This window comes from Ochlerotatus camptorhynchus, unplaced genomic scaffold, assembly GCF_037179485.1.
Source record: "Ochlerotatus camptorhynchus isolate MF236.1 unplaced genomic scaffold, CSIRO-AGI_Acam_v1.1 ptg000036l, whole genome shotgun sequence".
Classification (NCBI taxonomy): Eukaryota; Metazoa; Arthropoda; class Insecta; order Diptera; family Culicidae; genus Ochlerotatus; species Ochlerotatus camptorhynchus.
The window spans coordinates 3,814,566-3,833,151 of NW_027040527.1; positions in this window are offsets into that span (position 1 = coordinate 3,814,566).

The window sequence follows — 18,586 nt, forward strand, 5'->3', positions numbered from 1 at the left end:
TCTAGGAGATAAAACGTTAATCCATCAAAAATTTTTTTACCATCCCCTTAAATTTACAGGCATGAAAACCGCAGAAAAATTAATAACTATCCAATAGCAACCTAATCCTTCTCTGCACCCCTAATCCCTTACGGCCAACCGTTGATTAACACAATAATTACAATGTCATCATCATCAGCATCGACCGCGTGCGCATCGTTTATCCAACTCAACTGATGGGATTATGCACGTGAATAATTTTCGATTCCCGACGTCAAACAATGTTATGAAAATAGATTTTTCAACTCCCATCACCATACATCGCGGTATGGCTCGCAAAGTGATGGTGACCGATGATAATTATACATATTTGAAAATCTATCCATAATGAGTCCATTGATGAGATAAAGCCCTCCACGGTTTCGAGCTCGAATGTTGCCTCCCCCCGAAGGTGATTGTTGGTGGGATTTAGAAATTTGTTTTATTTGCATAACTGATAATAAAGGACCGGGTGGACCCTAGAGTCATCGGAACTGGCTAGAAGTGCGTCCCACATTACCCACTAGTACCCTGTCGGGCTTGTGGTCTCCATCCAATCAGCGAAGGATGGTGCCTAAATAGTGTTACCAAATGTGGAACGCTTTGCATGGCGATGCACTTGACTGCGTTTGATGCAATTAGTAAAAATAATTAATTCAGGATATTTTTCCCGATCGGAATATCCGTTGGTTTGTTTGGAGGAGCGCGGAAAATTCTATTAATTGCAAAGTGAATCTGAAATCCATTGCTGTTTATGTTTACAAATGACCCTATCCTGAGGTAGAAGTGAGCCGATCCTGACGATTTTTATCTTTATTATCGTGATATTTAGCCGTAGTCCATCACGTGATCTTGGCGAATTATTTATTTATTTATTTATTTATTTATTTATTTATTTATTTTAATTCATCTGACAAGAAGTCTACATGAATAAACTTAACTAATCCTAAACAGTCAACAAGCAAAATAAATCTCACCCAGACAAGTTGAAGACTTTCAAACGACTTTTAAAAATATTAGCTGAATGGGAAAAATCGATCATATGTTTCTTAAAGTTGAATTCCCGACACATAGCTTGAACCGGCTCATTATGCCGGTAGTCCATTCTCCTTAAACAAAGGTCTAAAAATTCTCTCGATTTTAGGAACACTGCTGGTACGTTCAGATTAACCTATATAAGAATTTGGGATGAATCCGCCTCTCCAAGTAACTGAGTTTCTTTGAAGATCCGAGGAATGGTTTGAAGTGTTGAGCTAGAACTAGGAGATGCAACAGTCTTTCAAGTTTTCACTTCACGGGCAAACCATCGTTCATTTGGTGAGATCGTTTCTGTTTATACATTCACCTGTTTCGGTTTCGAAAACTGTGTCTTAGACCTCATTTCGAAGAGCCGATTTCGTGCTATATTTTGATGAGAAATCAAATGTCGATTGCGCTATTGTCAAAGGTTGGGAACGAGTGGGTATGGCCAAGTTCCAACATAGATTTGCTAATTGGTTCATTCGGCAAGAGAGTCGTCCTAGTGCGTTTGATGTTTTGTACCTTAAAGTTCCATTTTGAGATCATGATTTAACTGAACTTCTACTGATCTTTACTGAAATCTAGCCCTGATTTTTCGAAGATTGATTAGCTAGTGTGAGATTTGTTGAGCATCTAAACTTGAGATTTAGATGTGTCGCCCCCCTCGGTTTTAGCGAACTTTTCCTGTAGATTGATTAGATACTCTTTTTTCAGTTTTTACACAAGGGAAGATAGAACTAGGGTTCCTTCCTCCTTTTCCTTTCTCCTACGGCCGTTTATTCCATTTTATTTTCTTTTCAGAAAGCGAGTAATGGAGCTATTACCATATAGGGCTAATATAAGAGCTAGTGTTCATCTCCCAACCACTCGAGGAAAATAGAGTATCATTTAACTTTTTTAGATTAGCTGCTCCCAACGACCAATCATTTATAACAACGGAACGTACGGTACGAGATTTCCACGTTTCATCCATTCATTGGATTCTGAAGCATTGTGTTTATGTATTTGATTCAAACAAGCCCATTGCTTCTGAATCATCTTGCCCCTTAAATGCTGCACAGTTTTTGATATATTTTGCGCATCTCTAATGTACAAAATATACCAAATAGACAAGAAAAATGATGGAGGTATATATATCATTTTCCAGGATGCCTTCATGAACTGGCTGTGTTGGTGTTAGATTAGATTAGATTAGATTAGATTAGATGAATCCGCGTCTCCAAGTAGCAGCTTAGCAAAAAACAAAGCTCTTGTGGAGTCTCGTCGTTGTTGAAGCGTTTCTATTCCGAGCAACCTACAGCAATCTTTATACGTCGGCAAGCAGGCAGGGTTACGCCAAGGAATATATTTCAGCGCAAATCTAATAAACCAGGATTGGATTGTCTCAATCCTGTTGATCCATGCGTGTACATATGGGCGCCATACGATTGATGCAGCTTCCAGAACCGAACGAAATAGAGCGTAATACAGTGATTGAAGGCTAGGGATCTCGAAAACCGTTGACAGCTCTTTTCAGCTCAAATTCTTGTTATCCTTGGCAATAATGCTCGAGTAATGATCTCCGAATGAAAGCTGAGAGTCTAGCAGAACTCCAAGATCCTTCACCAAGATCGTAAGGTCGTCCGCATACATTAGTCTATACCCCGGTGGTATGAATAGACAAACATCGTTGAAAAATATTGAGAACTGTAATGGTCCAAGATAACTTCTTGGGGAACGCCTGAACTGCTAGTGAAGATGTAGGACTGCGATGAACCAAGCTTGGCAATGAGTCGTCTGTTCACCAAGAAAGACCTCCAGCCAACCAGTGAAGAGTGAAGAAGCGCCTAGTCGAGTGATTTTAGCCAGCATTCTCAATAGCCTTGATGCAATACGACGAAAACTCTACGAGATTAGTGTCGATTGACCTTCCTTAGAAAAATCACTGCTGGTCTGATGAAATAATCGGTTTTACATTATGGATTCTTTCCACAGTTCTGGAAACTTTACCTGTGATAGTGACTTATTTATAATAATTGTCAACGGAGAAACAATGGAGTTAGCACATCTCTTCAGTACAATTGAAGGAGTTCCATCAGGTTCATGAACTGGGGAAGATTTCAGTTTCTGAATAGCATCAAGGACGTTTTGTTCCATGAAAGCTAAGTTTCCAATCTCCATCTCATCTCTGGGTACAGTTCTCATTGCCAGGCTCACCATATGATCTCTCACATTTTGTTAGTAGGTAAATCGTGATGTAACTCGCGTTGCAATGATGTGTGAACACGCCAAGGTTTTGTTATATAACTTTTCTGATAAAATTAATCAGAATCACTGTTCGGACAGGATTTGAATAGCTTATTATAGTACAGATTGTAACACACCAGCCGACGTACGTTAATACATTAAACTACAAGTAAATCACAATCAAATTTCGTTTTGAAACATGGAAGGCAATGATGTTGTGTCCACCATTGTCACGTACACTTGTCCAAGCTCTGAAGGAGTAAAGATGCTGAATGGAGTTATATCAGCATTTTGGATAAGTTTTATGACCTCAGATCTTTAGCCTAGCACTGAAAGTCTCCCTAATAAAGAAAAAAACAACAACAACAACAACAACAACAACAACAACTCAGATCTTCAATGTCCACTTCATGCATAAATACGGGTCTTTGATTTGTCAAAGATTCTCTTCATTAAAAATTTCAATGTACATGTCCAACCGTAGCCCCAAAAGCTCATTGAAAGACATCGATTATTCTCACTGATGGTCTATCATCCACTGCCTTTCAAAATTCAATTACCTTAACTCCAAGGATAAATAAGCCCGTCCCTCAGCTATCGGTCCCCACTCCCATGAATTAGTTTCATGGCTTCAAAACATGGAAATGGCATTCGAAAATTGAACTTTGAAGAAGTGTTAATTCACCCGGTGCGCAAAGACATCAGTTCTATACTACCCACTCCCCTCCCAATGTGACCATTCAAACAACTTGAATCGACAATGTTGCAAATTTTGTCCGATCAAGACCCATCCCCCATCTCTCTCTCGGATGTTGAAAAGAAAAAGGAAGCAACTCTCACACTCTCGACATAAAATGGACACTATACACTGTATGTTCTTTGTGAGTGCTGCTGCATTCCACCCCCAACGATGACGACGACGACGACCAAGGGATCACATTCCGACAAGAAGAAGCATTCGCCAAACGAACATAACAAAGTCGAATAATCTAAGGCGTACGACAATCGCATTTGCATGCATAGCGAGATGCGACGAAACTCCCCGGAAGGGCACGCAACCAGAGGAAAAGAGACAGTTTCTCTCTCTGTCTCTCTCTATAGTACCACATAATCTCCTTTGAAGTATGGAAAGTGGGCAACTTTTCCAACAGGCTCCCATCTCTACAGCAGCCGGCTTATGCGGATCTTCTTTTCGGTCGAGAAATGGAACCGACCACCACCCCCCGTCTGCTCCCCTATCACACTTTCTAAACTGTTCTTAACTGCTTTTTCGCAGAAAAAGTCCATTCTTGTGCCGGCGTCGTCGACTGCACACTGCACATCCGTATCATTCCGAAGAATTTTCCCACATTTAGGCCCAACATCGGATCAGGGTGCCCTTTTTCGGATGATACTTGTGCTTGTGCATAGCTTTTCGACTCTCCTGCTTCGTGTGACCTCACGCCGGGGGCCAGGTCAACGGAAGGTCATGTTTTTCGAATAGAAGGTACCTAGCCAACAGCCGGCCAGTTTGTGAGCCGGGACAGAAACAGGAAGAAATAAATTCATCTCCAGCTCGGGCTGTGTAACAATTGCAGTTGACGCAAAGATGGGTGGATTACAAGCACAATTTTGGGTTGCTTTCGTACCAATCCTATAGCAACATGCTTTCGAGGTCGTGTTGCTGCAAATCTGTTTACTGGGTGCTAAACCCGGACTGGGTGCTGCTGCGGAGACACCATCGTTGACTTTCTATCTGCAGGAGGCAGGTTCATCTCTTATGAACAAGATATGGCAAATATTGAGCAGGTGGATGAAATTTGAATCAGTTTAAACTTTTTTCCTGAAGTGACGCTTCAAATGGAGACGTTGTATAGAAGTGCTCTTTTAATTTTCAAGTGTTTCAAATTAATTGTATCGGTTGGTCTCTGTTCCGCAAGCGAGTGCCAATCAGCGATGTCAGGAAGGTGACTTCACACCTGGACCCTAGAACACATTGGTTGGAACCAACGACTTTACTTTCCTTCCGAAGGAAAACGTAGCCAGATATGTTTTGCCTCTGAAAATCCCAACGACCACTCAAACACCATCGAATAATGTTGACAGATAATTACAATAATGCTTTTGAAATTGGAAAATAACGAATATTGTAAATACATCTAAGGCACGAAAATGTCCTCCTTTGAAGTAAAACATTTTGAAGAGTTCAACAAAAATCGGTAAACTAAACGCAGATTCCAACCAGCTCAATTTCAGCAAACAATCCCATTTACATCGCATTCTTTCCAAACAACATTCTCCGTCGACCACCGATTCATCGAACAGCCACTCCTGTCTAATCAAAATGGTATTTGGTTTATCGAAGCATCCCACACCGAACAACTTTTGGCTCCTCTGAAGTACCAAGGCACAACGGAGATCACTACAGAAGAATCTCTACGCAAATGGCTAGAATGCTGCAAACATAGCTTCCACCAGCCAGCGATTGCGCCCATAGGGGAGTCGGGGGTATAACAGGCAGGTGGGGCAAAAATGGTAGGAACTGCCGTCCGGACCGGAGTTTGATGACCATTTCAACCGAGCGCAAGCTGATTCAACGGTATTATGTGATATCCGATGTACATTGCAGCATCAATCACCAGATTTGGATCAAGTGTTCCGTCGGTAAATTCTGCTGAGAATTGTTTTTCAAAGAGGTCAGTTAAGGTCGGAAGAAAAGAAGCTTCCCTAATTAAAAAATACCATTAACGAACGATAACCTAAATAATTGAACTATTCCACAAATGGTTTGGATACCCTGAACACGTCGTTAAGCAAAATAACCATAACAATTTTATTTGGATTCTTTATCGCAGAGCTTCATGGTTGAAGGTAACCTTATTTACTTCCGCTGTTCGTCGATATATGACCATAAGTTCTTAGGATTGTTTTTCAATTTACGTTGAATCCGACGCAAATAAGTATGACACAGTTTCTTGTTTAGCCGTTTGTATCTACTGTTGCAAACGAGGTAATACGACCGTATGTGGGAGTTATTCTTGGGGAGTTTTTTAATAGCCGATCTTTTAAGCGACATCAGGCGCTTGGGAAGGTCGTTGAACCAGGGTCTATACACACTATTTCGAGGTCGTAAGCTACGACGGAAGTAAAAACATCAACTGTTGTTTCGACTCTCAAATCCTGCAACATGTTCACGCAGTCGATAGAGGATAAAAACAGGTCCATTTCCTGAATGTATAACGAGTAGCTTCGGTGAGAGGGATGTATTCCTAAGGAACACATTCCTTTATGAACAATTGGAGAGGCGGATGATGGCGGCATTTCTTAACAAGTGGGGTTGGAGCTTCAGAAACAGTAGTATCGTGATTGAGATCTGGCAAAACAGAGCTCAAGCAAGCGATGGTTAAACATGCAGACAGAGTTGAGCTGGATGAGTCTCGTGGTACTGTAATCAATCGAGAGTTGATTTTCAGTGGATAAGGTCGAGTTTCGAACGCCTTTGGACACGGTTGTGTTTTAAGTTTGTTCTCTGTTTTGTGCGTGCATTCGCTTTCATAGTTTTCGGCTGCATTTGCCGGATTAACGCTGGCACTCTGCCTCCGGACGGTTATATGTGTGTGAGTGGTGGTTTTCTCGCTTTCCGAGAAGTTTTAGAATCGGAAAAGAAAACATGATTCACCATCCCAAGTAACATTTTAAGTTTTATGAAATACTACAAAGCAACTATAAAACAACATTCATAAAACCCTGGTCAAGGCTATTTTGTCATTAATGCATCCACCAAAACCTCATTAAGACTAGAATATGTCTAGTTGGCCCACCCTGGAGAAGGTTCTGAAGGGTGTATTCTCGAAGCTCTTCAAGATTGATTTACTGCAAAAGGTTGTATGACGAATGCATTGATAACCATTTGAAAGCTACAATAAAAGCTATTTAGCGACAATAAAAACCCTTTCCGAGCCATTTCCCCTAGCCGCATGCTGAATCCACTAGAAAAGCATCAATCAAGATAGAAAAGGATTTATGAATCCGATCTTATCAAAATAATGAAAATAGAAACTGATAGTATAAAAATCTTGTTGAATATCCAAATTTATTACAATAGTTCTCATTAAGTGGCATAGTTTTAAATGCCATATTATATTTTATGTGAAATGTACGTGAAAACATCGAAAAAATTGAGTCCACCCTCGTAAAACGTCGATTTGACTAATTATTTTTCATTGACAAAAATAAATTATTCTTCAGATCGAGCTAGGCCGAGTTTTTTTTTATGATTTTCACATTTAAATGTTTGCTCATTGCTAAATTTACCAAAACATAGTTATATCTAAGAAAATATTGATTGAAAATCGAAGATTGTAAAAAACAAGCAAACTAATTGTAACATGGCGGTGGCATAAAAGTTGATTTTCATGGGTCATTTGTGAAAAAGTTGTTTTGCTTTCAAGAATTCCTTAACAAATTAATAAGTGTTTAAAATGGCTTTTATGAAGAAAACTTGCAGGCAGAATTGTATTTATCTAAAGCCATTTTGCTTGATTCTAACCCGTTCCGATTTATGGCAGCATTTATGGAGGCAAAGTTGCCTGCACAAAGTTAAACGTCAAAGTTTGTTTATCTTTCGATAGTTGCGCTATGAGATCCAGGATTCTTCCAGGCGGTTTTCTCCCGATGGATTGGGAGCAGTTACTCAGATAGTTTGCGATACTGTTTTACAACATTTCGCATGTCGAACAGCTGGAAGTGCAATCGTTCCCGAAAAAGATCTCCTTCTTCCGGATGGTTACAGAAGTGCACCATCCAACGATGCAGGGATGTACGCTTGAATGAAATTTTCGAAGATTTGATTCTAAAACGCTGCTATGGATCGGAAACCAGCTAATCTCTGCTTACGAACAGTTTCAGTGGTTTGCTGTCGGTTGATACTTCGCAAGATCTGGAGAAGGCTGGTATGTGTTTTAACTTTCGACAATGTTTTATGGCACCGCTCAGTTTACTCTTCTCCGCCAGATGGTCAGTCGTTGATGGTGTGCTGATTCTTCTAAGGAAGTAAATTTTTCTGAAATCGACTTGAATTTTTCATCCTACTTCGTCTATCCTATGAGATTTCCTTGTCATAAAATTGGCATTTATTAATTATGAGGAACCATCTTTTAAGCTCAATTTGTAAACAGAGTAATTGGGGAGTTAATGATGCACTTTAAAAAGCCTAAAAAGCAACAATAAATGCTTTTTGCTCTAATGCAAAACCAAATGGTTTTATGGTTGCTTTTATAATGATAGAACACGTTTATAAAGTATTTTATCAAGACATTAATAAACAATTGCTAATGACGTTTATGCTTGAATTACAGAACAGTTTTAAGGAGGGATTGATAACTGTTTTAAATTTATTTTTAAAACAAGACAGTTTTTGACTTTCTTGCAAGACTATAAAAGGTTTTTACAACAACAAAAAGCTGAATTACTAAGCAGGAATGTTTTACACTTTGAAATGCTATATTTAAACTAATTGGATTGTTCATTGTCGTTATAAAACCATCATAAATCAGATTGGATGCTAAATGGTTACTGGATTGTTACTTGGGATGTTTGCAAAATTGCAAGCATCGGAAGATTTGGCGCTATCTGTGTGGTTCGATTTTTTCTTCCGGACCAGAAATTTGTGGCATCGCGAGTGAAAATTTTAATTTTAGTTTATTTACGCGGTGATGAGAACGGCGCTGATCTATTGTTAGGGTTTTGCAATGTGCATTGCTTTTTTGCAAGGAGTGACTTCAAAAAGAATAGCGAAGAAAAGTGATAGGTTATTGTGTGGTTGGAGTCGCTGGAGAAGGATAGGGATGACTAGAGAAAAATATGCGTGGAAGCATCGGGAATGCGCTCCCGGGTGAAGTGATTTGGTGAGTACGTTTCAGTTGAAGATTATTGACAAGTGTATTTGTGGTGATGCAAATTATGGTTTAGATGACGCATGGCTTCAAACATTTCGTGTATCCAAATAAAACATATTTACATACTAAATACGCACAGGGCATCGTCTGCTGACCATTGCCGCGGGTATATCGTGGGAGTCCCAGGTACCCGGTTCAAGCTTTAGTTGGCGGCGGTGGCTCTTCTTGACCTTCTACCCCCGGAGTAGTTAGTGTGAATAAGGGAGTCTATGTGATGTATTGCTGTACCTGTTGTGGACATCTAGTGCATCCTGTTTCCTTAACTTGTTGAGGACACCCTGTCTTTCCTCAAAAGTTACCCTTTTGAAGTACTAGTTTTCACAACATAAAGGGCACCATTACGGAGCATGAGATTTGATCAAATTATTCGCAGTTCTACTTGTCCAACGCCCTCGGCTGGGTGAGGGATAGAGGATGACACACACACACACAAGGTCGGGATATAGGTAATCCGATGAACTTTGAATCTAGTTCACATAACGCGTGTTGAAATCACCCAGGATGACGATCTTGTCTGCCAAAGACGTGCGCGAGGTACTTCATGTCAATTATTCACAATATTTAGACATCAAAGTAGCATCGGTGATACGGTCAGGAGCTATGTGAATGACACAGATGAATAATGTGAAGCCTGGGACAAACAGTTCCCCCCATACTGTTCGCAGCAGTTCAGTTGGGAGGTTGCAATGACCGACATTCGTAGTTGGAACAAACAGCCGAAAGCACACCTTATACCAGATTGCTTAGTCTTGTCAGGTTTGTGAGGTCAGAACGGAAAACAGTACATACACGTCCAAATACCTGTGTGTAAAATGTGTTGCAATTAAGCTAGGTTTCCGTAAAAGCATATACCTATATCGTATGCCTCATCCGAGCACGAGTTAACAACCGCTCCACATAGCAACCATACAAACGTCAGCATATCGCATCGGGCATGTGGACTATGGTACGCCGCCGTTGGCAACAACAATGGTGATACCGGCTGAGGATTGTTTATGCTGAGTGGACTCAACTTCCGTGGGACCATAGACGTAACTAAGACTAGTAGGTCCCGAAGAAACGTGCTCAACTTTTTGGCTCAGCTCTGGTACCCTCTTCGGTCCCAAGCTAATCGATGCACCCCTCGAAGCATAGGAAAATCCACGATCACCTCATTTTATCTGTCAAACTTTCATAGCGTATCAATACAAACATAGTGTAGTACTAAAATTTCGACTAGAATGGAGTACGCTAATAGATTTACTTGGGACCAATAGGCTAGTCGAGTAGTGAACCAATTTCGTTAGTTTCCACCGGTTTTGACAATAACATAGTAATCCATTTATACCAGAGTGGCTCTGCTATTGGAAAGTAGTGGTTTTGGATGACACGGTAGTGTTTGCTGCGAAGCTGTGGTGGGTTTTGGAGGTTGAAGACGGTGAAGCTCTTGTTGTAGTGTTGGTGTTGTGGTACGTCTTGGGGGTTGAAAACGTGGAGAATCTTGTAGTCGGGGTGAAAGAGTTGATTGATTGTACCCGATAGGCATAGAGCGGTTCGAACGAGGTTGATTTTGAGTGCCAATCGGTTAGTGGTGGTTGGATCTCCGGTTTAAAAAAGGAAAATCTTGGTGACCCTGAAAATGTATCATCGGCCCGTTACTTAAAGCCTTTGGAAGATGATCATGACGTGTCGGCAGCTGGATCAGCAAATTGGACCGGACAATCCCATATCGTTCGGTTCAATGATTGGACACTCGCAAGAGTCTTGGCTCGTCTGCTGCTGGACAGGGGTTGAACTGGTGTCTGCGACAGGTTGGAAGGATGCAGAATATCAGTGTCCACCCAGGTAAAGCTACTCCCCATTTTACTTTTTCTCGTTAAACTCCTTGTCTCAAGAATTTGGTAAACCTTAGCCTTTAGCAGAAAGACGCTTAACACTTTTTTCGACGCTCGAATAATTGAAATTTCGATAAATAGTCAATCGAATAGCTGGGAAAATCTTTGCGATTAATCGTTAATCGAATAATTGAACTCTTAGGCATCCCTAGAAAATAGTGTAGTTTCAGGTTTCCTGGTGGTCCTTGGAAAATGTCAGCAGAATTGCAACCAGCAAGTGTAACCCATGAACGAAAAGCGAAGCGATGCTAGTTTTCATTGCTGTGACGACGACTGAATTAGGGGACTTAGAAGCAGAGGGGTGAAAGTCAATTCTCTTAATTGATTTCCTCTTTTGATAACCATGGCTTCACTAATCTATTTCGCACTATTTCTGCTATGCTCTTCTATCAATGAATGTGTTTTCCCTCGAGGTATTAACGAAACAGAAAGTCGATAAAGAAAATCGATCAAAATCACTTGCACTTGTGCTTCCAAGTGTGGTTACAAGATTACAACTCTGGAGAGCATTTTGTGTGGTCGTTGGGGGCGTGTGGTTCTGAATATGGTGATGAGTGTGCAAAATGTTACGCAATTGCATCCTCCCTATTCGCACACACCCGAAGATCGGAGGCGAATGCCACTTCGACTTGTTTCGTCTACTAACGACTCTCTGATGACAGTGTTGGGGAAGCTTCAATGTTACATCGACATGTTTCGTCTAGAAATGATTCTTTGATGACTGTGTTGGGGAAACAACATATGCATGTACGTAATTGGTGGATTTGTTAGTTATTTCTACGCTTTTGGACAATGCTTGACATTTACCACTTTTCAATAGATTCTTGTCAAAAATCAACAGTCAAAGCATTTCTATATATCCGTAGAAATATTTCTAACCGACTGGTGATAAAATTATTGAAATTGGACCACGGGCAGCTGAGCTATTAACGTTCAAAATCTTTCATAAGTTTGTTACATGTTCCATTTTTGGTTTTCATAAAGTGTACCCGCATATAGAAATCACAGACATAGTCCTACGTAAAAAAAAAGTTTCTGTGTATTTCTGTGCATCTATCTTTTTTAATCACTCAGATAATCACACCGTTTAAAAAAAATTAAATAAAATAAAGTCCATAGCCATATATTTTATTTCACCCCACATTCCCCAATGTAGTATTCAGGTAGGGGAAATGGATGTACCGTATGCGTGATAATGTTTGCACCATCGTACAAATAAGGTTCCAGTTTCACCTGTGCATACAATGCATTGGTTTTCTTTGTATGCACGTAACCTATAGCTCAAACCGTAGTAGGCTGTGCATAAAAGAAAAAGATTTACTTAGTTTGACATTTGCACCATGACGAAGTGGCAGCGTATTCGTGATTTGTTCCACGTGCAAATGTCGTAAAAAGACATTTCAATCGCCGTGGGAGTGTATCGGTGGACCGTCAAAAGGGGTTTTAGACCGAGAAAAAAAAGGACAACTATCCGGTGGCCACAGATCGTCCGAGGTCAGCTCGGGTTCCGAGGGTTATCGCTGCTATCATAAGGAAGATTCGGGTGAATCCAGTGCGTTCAGCAAGGAAAATGGCAAAGGAACACGGGATCAGTGACTTTACGGCATGGAAGATCGTAAAGGAAGATTGCGGGGCGAAGTCGAGGGCACGGAAAAAAAACTCACATGATGTCCAACCGCATCCGGGAGCTACGAGTCGAACGATGCAAGAAAAACTTGAACTTCCTTAAGCGAAAAAATCCGGTAATCCTGTTCACCGACGAGAGCATGTTTACCGTCGATCCCGTATCAAATTCCAGAACCGTCCGGTAGATTAGTTCTCTTCCGACCGGTATATTAGTCGACGAGCACAAGAACGTGTATCTAACCAAGCATCCTGCTAGCGTTATAGTGATTGGTAGCTCCGATGGCAAAAAAATGGACCCGGTGTTCATTCCAGAAGGCGAAAAGATCAACACGGAGGTCTACATCGGGATTTTATGTAAGTATGTTCTACCGTGGATCAATGAACAGTACGGTCCGAAGCCAAATGTTGTATTTCAATAAGATGGGGCTCCGTACCACACCTCGAATCGCACTCAGAAGTGGTTGCAGGAACATCTTCCGTTCTGGGCGAAGGATATGTGGCCGCCATCCAGCCCCTATCTTAATCCGCTGGATTACTCAATATGGCGCGTAATGAAGGCCAAGGCCTGTTCTAAACACCACCCGAGTACAGCAAACCTCAGACAAACATTGACCCGTACCTGGAGAGAAATGGATCCAGACTACATTATTAGAACCTGCCGTGCATTCCAGAAGCGTGTGGAGGCCGTTATTGCAGCAAGTAGAAACTCGATCGATGATTAACATAGTTTAAGACTCTGAGAAACATCCCCCCTTTGAATAAATAAAAGAACTCGGAAACGAAATTTTTGATATTTTTTTTTTAATTTTGACATTGCTCAATGGTACAAACATTATCATGCATACGGTAATGTCAGCCTAAATTCCCCAAATTCGGGCCCATACATAAATTTAGCATTCGACTAAAAACTGAAAACTGTAAGGGACACATTCTCTTTTGCTATGTGCATGTTAATACCATGTTTTCCATCCCTCAGTTACTATTTTAAGAATTTATTGATTGGGTTTAATTCATTAATTCTTGATGCATATCAACATTTTCTGTAAAAAACGAAGATGAAAAGATTTATGCGGGCAATTTCAATTTGGTAGCCCTGGCTAGACAATCACTGCAGTGACGTCATTAATCCCGATCTCCTTTTATCGTTATCGCTACCTAATGTACTGTCCGGTCAGTAGTAGTGGTGCTCGCAAGAGAGAGAGAGAGAGAGAGAAGATGGTCCAATTCCATGGGGTGAGCGTAGTGATGGCAGTAGCGGCAGTAGAACACATTGAGCAGGGCTCCCCTAATAAAAAATACCATAAACAAACGATAACCCAAATAATAGAACTATTCCACAAATGGTTTGGATTATACCCCGAACACGTCGTTAAGCAAAATAACATGAACTCGGGTTTTGTTTCACTCATACAAACGTGTTCAACGCTTCATTTCTATAACGCCTTGCTAGACTATCAGCAAGAAACGAAAATGAACACGAAGTACGCTTAGTAGGAAAGGCTGGCTGTGGTCTGTGGATCTTCTCGTCGTTGCTTTGCTCATCGCTTGCAATGTAAGTAACGTCGATATTGTAGTTAAACAATCAATTCAATACGTCATGAAACCTCTGTTGATGTGTTTCATGAAAGACGAAACTATCAAAGTCGAGCGCTCTTTCGCTCGTCCATTTCAACTAAGCTTGAGAGAAAGACCAATGGAGTGACAAAAGAAAGAGAGGTAAGCGATTAAACATTTCTAGATAGAGCTGGAATTAGGGCGTATCAGCTTTGTAAACAATGAATTATCTCGATGATTTCTAGAAAGCCAAGGCTCGCTCATTCAAATCAATGTCACTATCGGATAGAGGATGTCTTCGACTTCCTAGCAGTCCTTCGTCGCATTGATTCGTTAATGAAGTTGAAGGCTTCGAGATGCTAGGTTCTTGACGGAGGTGGTTTGAGCTTCTTTCTTTTTTTTCAAGACAGAAGTCCATCCAAATTAATCAAAACATTTTAATATGGTTTTGGAGGGAATAAACGGAAGGCATACTTGAGTATATATTAAATTGGTTCCACTTACGATATTTCTTCATAACAACTACACGAATTGAAAATTAATTAGTTCACTTATTCATTTTTGACAAAACATTCGCCTTGTAAACTCCATGAGACAAATCACATAGGTATGTGTGACCATTTATACTTTTCATTTGACACGTGATCTTGATTAACTTGTTTGCAAGCCGTTTGCTTATTAGTTGACCTATAAATTTAATGAATAATCAGCAATAGAAATTTGCCAAAAGGTATAAGGGGACTTCTATCCGTGTATACACTCCCGATCAAAAGTTTAGGGTCACCCCCAAAAAACATGCAAATGTTTATTGTTTCTATCTCTACCCTTTTACGACCAATTTTCATTCTCAAAACGTCATTTGAAAGGTATTGAAAGCTGAATGATTCGTACATATGTGTTTTTATCTGCGACCTTTTTCTTATGATATGCGTGAATGTCAAATATGCTATCCACCTCCAAAAGCATCATTTTAAGCTACTTCAGTACCAAATAATCATCGAAAAGGGGTTTACAAACTATACCATTGATTGTGCACTTTACCCCGAAGATTGTCCGCCACCCAAAAAAAAAATCCAACAAGAAAGCATTTATACAACAATTATATTTCTATGTTAATATCTATATTTGATACCAAAGAACATGAGTTAAACTAGCATTACGTCTAACGAGAACCACCAGAATACAATCATTTCCACCATAATCAACATCAATCTCCTTAGGATGCTCATTTTGCCCTCAGCACCCCTGCCCGAATGCGCACAACTTTTATCCAGCTCTCATAAAACAATTTTTCCATGCTAAATCAAATAAAATTAGAGGATATAAATTGTTGCGAATAATAAATACTTTGATGAAATATAAAATTCTCGCTTCAGTTTAAGTTCGAAAAGTGTTGGTAGACTAACAGTCCATATCCTCATCCAACCCAACGAAAATCGTGGCAGATTCCTATCAAGTGGGTGGTAGCCCGTGACTTTGAGATATGTCGCCGCCTCCCTCCAACGACAACAGCAGCAGCAGCAACAACAACAACAACAGCAACAAAAACCAACAACAACAACAACAAAAGCAACGACAGGAAACTTGTGAAATATTTTCCGAAAGTTAGCCTTTAGCTGGCGCTAGGTAAATAGCTATCAAATTCTTTTCATAATTAGTGACTTCAAAGGATCTTGACTAAAGCCGAACCGGAGGATATAGATATATAAGCCAAACGATGCTGCAGTGAAACGGCGGAGACTGTTTTTTTTGTCGTCGTTGTTTCTCGTAGTTTAGTTTATTTTGCCATGATTAAAGGAGGGGTACTTTAATGGAGCCTTCCAGCTTTGGTGAATTAATTAATCTAGCTAGCGTCGCCGTCGTTGTCGTGATTGCTTCCGGAGGTAGGAAATTAGGTGCAATCGGTTGAAAAATGCGACTTCTTCTTTTTGTCAATTTTGTCAAGATGCTTTGGCGAAGGATTCTTATAAATAATAAAACAGTAGGAAGTTGGTTGCGACAGTCTGTTTTGGTTAACCCATTAAATTTTTATTTTTTTTAAAGATTTTATCTGTCCCCTCAGCTTTTATTCAAGAATTCATTTGAATTTATAATCAATCAGCATCAAACATTTTAGGCCCCATGAATTCAAGATTTCGAAATATTCATTCAAAAAGTCATCGGGATGGTTTGAACAATGGCCGGCGGGCAGCAGCATAGCTATCAGAACAGAATGACTAGAAACGGAAATGTCAGATGTAGCATTAATCGATCGCGAAGAAGAGGAATAGATTTGCGAAAAATGAGGGTCGCGTTGTTAAAACTCTTTTCTAAACACATATTTCTTAACTTAATTATTCCATTGGTTATGATTTTTACATTCCAGTTGATTTAGCCTGATGGGCTCTTTATCTTTGGTTTAATCGAAGACAACATATCAAGATAACTGGCACCTCTTCCATTTTCTCGAACAACCGGTATGAGACAGGCACAATCGCGTCATCTGCCACTCAATGGTGAATGCTTCGAACGAATTGGATAGTACAGGTTCCACACCGTTCGAAAAATTCATGTAAATTTCTGCGAGATACAGCGCCATAGAATTAACGCTAGGTTTGGCATAAATTTACGCGATATTTCGTGTAAATTTAAGCGCAATATCGCATAAATTAGCAATATTGTATGCCTGCTTGTAAGGAAAGCCGGAGTAGGGAGATACCATAGAGGTAACTATAAGACCAGAAGGTCCCTAAGAAACATGCTCAACTTTTTGGCTCAGCTCTGGTACTCTCTTCGGTCCCAAGCTAATCGATGCACCCATCGAAACATAGGAAAATCCACGAGCCCCTCTTTTTATCTGTCAAATATTCATAGCGAATCAAAACAAACATTGTATAGTACTAAAATTTCGACTGGAATGGGGTACGTTAATCGATTTGCTTGGGACCAATAGGCTTGTCAAGTAGTGAGCCAATTTAAAACCGTTGGTTTCCACCGGTTGGTACAGTGGTGAACATCGTACGTCTTTCGAAGGCCTTAAATGCATTTAACCCAATTATGTAATATATCATGCAATATGTAATTTCAGCAGTTTACTTTACTTACATTGTAAGAGAAACACGGGAAAGTAACCATTTTATTTTTATTTTTAGATTATTGCCATTAGATGATATAAGAAGATGAATTTCGGTTCAATTTGAATGGATTTATTTTATTTCACTAAGGAAATCATAAATTAGCTCTTTTCATATGGCATTCTTGTCTGTTGTTTGGCATCCACACATGGTGAAACAAAACGTTGGTTTTACATAGATCTTTTTTACGTTTAATCGTCTTTCTCTATCCAGCACACAGGGATGAACGGTTGGTTTGTTTTCCCGCTAATTTGTTTCTCTCTTGCTCACACTCCTTCAGTTTAAATGGTACATTAGTGTGCACAGTTTAAACGTCAAAAGCTCTATAAAAAAGTACCGTTGCGGTGGTGAAAGACAATCCCTTTGTGTACGTCGTGTGGCGACATCTATTATTTGCAAGTGGGTACGTGAAACTAAGGTTATTTGTCACCTCGCCCAAGTCCCCGGGGAATATCGCTTCTGTGGGCACGTTTATCCTTTACTCGGGACGTAGCCGCCGAGCGATCGATATCGCACTGGTCAAAAACTGATTCACAGAGCACTGTCCGACGAATCATCCGGTTAAGGTTGGAGTCTGCTATTAGAAGCTGCTCAAGTACTATGTACGCGACGCATTGAAACGCATTGAAACGCATTGTTGTCCATTAATCATCTGGTCAGTCTCAACTTTGTTTACTCAATTTTCGGTAGCCCTACTTTTGACGAATATGAGTAGATCCTTAGATCCGACATAAATGACCATAGCAAAAACAATAAAATTTATGACCAAAGCACACTACTGGCACACACTGATTCCACATGCAAAAGCAATGAATTGGTTTGTGTGATCTATTCTGGACAAATTATTTTTATCTAGATAAAAAATCCTATGGTTTTAAAAATTCAGATCACTGTACATTTAAATCGGCCGTTTACGATTTTCGGGCATAAGTGAGAATTGAGTGTCATGTCGGTTTGTCGGTGGCCCTACTTTTGGCGGATATGAGTAGAGCCTACTCAAATTTGGGTTGTTTTGAAATAGCGTGTGTGCCGTTTCGACCCATCCTTTTACGAATGACATTTCCTAAGTGCAATAATACCTGGGGTGGGACGTGCTGTCAAATCAGCCTACTGATCATTCTTGTATGAAATTGGTTCCAAACGTAAACAAACCCTGTAGGTTTCTTATGGCTTGTTTACGTTTGGAACCAGTTATGTGAAGTAGGCGACGATTGTTCGT